Raw genomic sequence first — 5,712 nt, 5'->3', positions numbered from 1 at the left:
TAGGAGGAGCCAGGAGCAGGAACTGAGCTCCCGCCCCCTCCGCCCCTCTGCACTATTTGCAATGGGGAGAGGTGGGATGTGGGCGGGGCTAATTCAGCAAAATTTAGCCCCGCCCCCGTCCCGCCTCCTTTCAGAGCAAATAGTGCAGAGGGGCGGGAGCTCAGAGAGATCCTGTGAGTCCTTCTTCCTCATCCACACAGTGATTAACGGCTCTTGTGTACCAATGGAGGCTAAATAGTAGAACAGAATGTATCCCTGAACTCAGCATCTCATTCTCAGTCCTATGCAGCCATCACATAGGAAAACTCCACTGATTTGCAAAATCAAGTGGCTGGAACGTTTTATAGAACACTTCAACGTGTTTGGTGCTACTTATAGGTTTTCATTTCTAAAAATGTGCGACATAGCACTCATAATACAACATCGCTAATTTAGGAGTTTTCTCACCTGCATAGGGATGGAAACCTGGAATGATCTCATTTTCATTTGGTCTCTCATATTCAGCACATCAGGGACTTGCCTGATCATAAGACTAGACTGCACCCAAGATGACTGTATCCACTGTGATGATGGGTCCACTTGTATTTGCTGGTCCTATAACTTATGCTTTGGCAACTATTTTAGGAACCAATAATCAAACATTTTAGCCTTATCCATTAAGGGCAGTCTGTCAGCAGTTTTGCTGATGTAAAACTGCTGCATTCGCTAGGTAGGGCCTGGGGAGAGGGGTGTAAGGCTGGGTTCCCACGTGACAGAAATCCTGCGGAAATCTTGCAGTTTGGCCGCACAGAAAAAACGTGAGATTTTCTCGGCATAAGCGCTCCTTCAAAACCCGCAGCAGTATGCTGCAGGTTTTGGAGCGGTTTGGCTGACGGCATCCCGTTGCGGCTTTCTCTCCCCATAGAGAGGAGAGAGGCCGCAATGGAAAAAAAAAGAATTGACATACTGCGGCTGTCCATTCCGCTCCACGACGGATTGCCTGCCCCGTGTAGACAAGAGTTTTGCAAAATCTCGCCCACATGGCTGGCTAATCCCTGGATTAGGAGCCGCAGGCGGATTAACCGCACTGAATTTCCGCGGCAAATCCGTCCCGTGTGAACGCAGCCTAAAGGTACCTCTTTCAATGTTTTTAGGATCCCCAACAATCAGAAAAAGACCTTTGATGCAGCTACTGTAAGTGGTCTGGAGGTGGGACTCACTGCTTACTATTAGTAACATAGTAACATAGTTCGTAAGGCTGAATGAAGACAATGTCCATCTAGTCCAGCCTGTCTAGCCTCCTGTTTTGTTGATTCAGAGGAAGGCAAAAAACCCCAAGAGCAGAAGCCAATTAGCCCTTTTGGGGAAAAAATTCCTTCCCGACTCCCTAATGGCAATCACTGTTCCCTGGATCAACCCCTAATAGTTCCAACCTGCCTGTATACCCGGATTAACAAATAACCTTAGATTTATATCCTGTAATATCCTTCCTCTCCAGAAAGACATCAAGTCCCCTTTTAAACTCCTCTATGGATTTTGCCATCACTACGTCCTCAGGCAGAGAGTTCCACAGTCTAGCTGCTCTAACAGTAAAGAATCCCTTTCTATGTTGGTGATGAAACCTTCTTTCCTCTAAACGTAGCGGATGCCCTCTTGTTACCGTTGCAGTCCTGGGTATAAACAGATCCTGGGAGAGATCCTTGTATTGTCCCCTCATGTACTTATACAGAGTTATTTGGTCGCCTCTTAACCTTCTTTTTTCTAGAGTAAATAGTCCCAATTTTGATAGCCTCTCTGGGTATTCCAGTCCCGTCATTCCATGTATTAGTTTAGTTGCCCTTCTTTAAACTGTTGGGGGTCTGTCAACGGAGACCAAATGTGAATGTTGCCTGAGTCCAAATTAAGAGGAAATATTATATTGAGTACTCATAGGTGAGAACCATAATAAGCCACTACACACAGTCTAGTGTATCAGAATGAGTTCTAGTTTATTTTTGAATGTTTGCTAGTTTTTATGCAAGATGGAAAGAAGGCGTTTCCAAATGTTACCTGATACTTAGTTTCAATCTACTTTTGCTGACCAAGTCTACATTCCAACAGATTACAACTTGGCTGTAAATCAAAAGCCTTCTAAACAAAAGGTATCAGCAAAACTGTTTGAAGTGGACATAAAACAGTTACATACAGATGACTCCATACTGTCTGAGTACATTTTTAATTACACTTCTTCCCAAACCAGAATGTAATCTTAAAAGTCCATCAACAATTTGTACATCAAAAGAGGGGGCATTGTTTCTAGTTTACACATAAAAACTGGTTCAGCCACCTACTTAGTATTCAGTACATTGTCAAAAGTTCAGACTTGAAGTCAAGAAGGCTGAATGAAATCTAATTAATCATACATTTAGTATTTTAAAATCAATATTCAAATAAACACTTGAATATACCTTTTGACATATGATTCAATATCCAAATTCTACTAGCAACTTCCGGAATGTCTTACATATTTTTCATTTCCATAATACATAACATTATATAACCAAATAACTAATGTCACATTTATTACACTGTTTCCTTATCTTTCTTATGTTAGGTTATTAAAAATATGATTGACCCCTATAAGAACCCCCTCCAATACTGTAACATCTTTCCTGAGCATCAGTGACCAGAACTGTACACAGTATTCCATGTGAGGCCTGACAAGAGCCTTATATAATGGAAGGATAATGTTCTCATCCTTCGCCCCTATACCTCTTTTAATGCACCCCAAGACTTTATTTGCCTTTGCAGCAGCTGACTGGTATTAGTTACTCCAGTTTAGTCTATAGTCCACTAGTACCCCCAGGTCTTTTTCCATATCACTTTTCCCTAGCGGTACCCCATTAAGTGAATATTGGTAACATCCATTCTTGCTGCCCATGTGCATAACCTTACATTTATCAACATTGAACTTCATTTGCCATTTTGCTGCTCAAGCCCCCAGCTTATCCAGGTCCGTTTGTAGCCGCACATTGTCCTCCGTTGCATTAATTATTTTGTATAATTTTGTGTCATCTGCAAATATTGAAATTTTGCTGTGCAGCCCCTCTATCAGGTCGTTGATAAATATATTGAACAGAATGGGGCCCAATACTGAACCTTGTGGCACCCCACTAGTGACTGTGGCCCAATCGGAGTATGAGCCATTTATTACCACCCTCTGCTTTCTATCACTAAGCCAATTTTTAACCCAATTACACATGTTTTCACCCAATCCGAGCTGTCTCATTTTGTATATTAGCCTATTATGTGGCACGGTGGCAAACGCTTTAGAGAAGTCCAGATATACGAGATAAATTGGAACCACGTTGGCAATGCGCCAATCCAATGGTACAACACCGGTCTTGATAGTGTCTATAAATATTAGGTATAGCGGCCTAGCTAACTCATCACTTAGTTCCCTTAGTATCCTTGGGTGTAGTCCATCTGCGCCTGGCGATTTTTCGATTTTAATCTTCTTTAACCTGTTCCGCACTTCCTCCTGCGTTAGGTATGACATATTTTGTGAGGGGTTTATTTTATTCCCCTGTATCTCATGTGGCATTTCCTTTTCGTTTGTGAATACGCTTGAAAAGAAACTATTTAGTAGATTTGCCTTCCCTCCATCATCTTCAATGATTTCCCCTGCATTATTTGTTAAAGGGCCAGTGCTCTCCCTGCAAATCCTATTGCTGTTAATATAGTTGAAAAATAGTTTGGGGTTGTTTTCGCTCTCTTTGGCGATCCGTCTTTCCACCTCCTCCTTGGCAATTTTGATCGTATCTTTGCATATTTTATTTTTTCCCCTGTATGATTTTAGCGCTTCTTCGCTGCCTTCTTGCTTTAGTAGTTTGAACGCTTTCTTCTTTTCGTTTATTGCCCCTCTTACCGTCTTGTCGAGCCACATTGGTTTCCTTTTAGTTGAGATTCTTTTATTTTTAAAGGGAATAAACTGCTCACATGAGGTGATTAGGATCCTTTTGAACTTCTCCCATTTGTCCTCTGTACTGGTATGTTTGAGGATGTTGTCCCAATTAATGTTACCGATAGTAGTTCTAAGCTCATCAAATTTTGCTTTACTAAAGTTGAGTTTGTTTGTCGCTCCCTGATGAGGCTTCTTATTGAATGACAGCTGGAAGTTGATTATATTGTGGTCACTGTTCCCCAAGTGCCCCTCAACCTGTACCCCCTTTATTCGGTCCGGTTTGTTAGTTAGTACTAGTCCTGCACTAGTTGGTTCAGGTAATTATCTTTAATTACTCTCAAGAACTTATCACCCCTGTGTGATTTGCAGGTTTCGTTTTCCCATGTTATATCTGGATAATTAAAGTCCCCCATTATAATTACTTCATTGCGGTTTGACACTTCTTCTATCTGCCTTAATAGTAAGTTTTCTGTTTCTTCTGTTGCTTTTGGTGGTCTATAGAAAACCCCTATCAGGATTTTGTTATTTTTTTCTTCCCTGTATTTCTACCCTCAGAGATTCCACCTTTCTCCTACCCCTATGTCCTCCCGTAGTCTCGGATTTGAGTTCGATTTGACGTACAGACATACCCCTCCCCCTTTCTGGTTCCTTCGGTCTCTTCTGAAGAGATTGTACTCCTGCAAATTCACCGCCCAATCACACTTATCATCAAGCCATGTTTCCGTTATTCCAACTATATCATAATTTTTATCAGTCATTCTCGCTTCAAGCTCACCCACTTTACCAATCAGACTTCGTGCATTTGTGGTCATACAATTGATATAGTTATTTTTGTTTTTTAAATTCGTTTTGTTGCTATTCGTACTAATGGCTTACCTCACATTTCTAACTGTACTACCCCCCCCCCCCCTCCCTGCTGGACCCCCATTCTCACTTCTTTGACCCAGGTCGCTGTCTAGTAGAGCTACCTTTACACCCCTCTCCACTGCCCATACCTAGTGCTGACTCAAAACTGCTGATAGATTCCCTGTAAGTATTCTTAAAGGGGTTATCCAGCTGTAAACTGTTGATGGCCTATCAGTGAGGGTCTGCCTCCCGGACCCCCACCAATTAGCTGTTCACTGGGCCAGTGTTTTTGTGCCCTGAGCCGATTTCTGTAGGAAGAAGACAGCTCCACTTCCACCGCAGTGGCCTGGCTTGGTATTACAGGCAAAGGTCATATTGAAGTGAACTCGCCACTGCAGTGGGAACAGAGCTGTCTGCTTCTTGCACCAAGCTTGCCAATCTACTATTGGTGGTCTATGCTAAGGATAGGCCACTAGTAGTTTACAACTGGACAGACAACCCCTTTAACTATTGTTATAAATTGTAAAAATGAGAAACACATTGTTTCATTTTCCCAGCTACTTTCAGATCCTTTTATAATAGTACTTTTGTATATCCTGGTAATTTTTGCATATCATTTGTTGAAGAAAAAAAAAAAAAAAAAATATATATATATATATATATATATATAATATTAATTTAAGGATATAAAATGTTCACTGTACTATTTAAAGGGATGTTGTCATAAATATCAGTCAGACGTATCTTTAAAAGCAGAGTACTGGAGCTCCAGCAGAGGAACCACAAAGGTCTCAAGCAAGACCTAAACCCATTGAAGAATGGTGGTTTTAAAACCCTCTACAAGTCAGAACATACATGGCCCCCCTTTCCAATGAAAAGGGCACTTACCTTCATCAATCTTGAGCATGAGTATCAGCTGCTAGACCCCCAGTAATACCCTTTAT

Source organism: Eleutherodactylus coqui, chromosome 6 (genome assembly GCF_035609145.1).
Source record: "Eleutherodactylus coqui strain aEleCoq1 chromosome 6, aEleCoq1.hap1, whole genome shotgun sequence".
NCBI lineage: Eukaryota > Metazoa > Chordata > Amphibia > Anura > Eleutherodactylidae > Eleutherodactylus > Eleutherodactylus coqui.
This window is presented reverse-complemented; position numbering follows the sequence as displayed.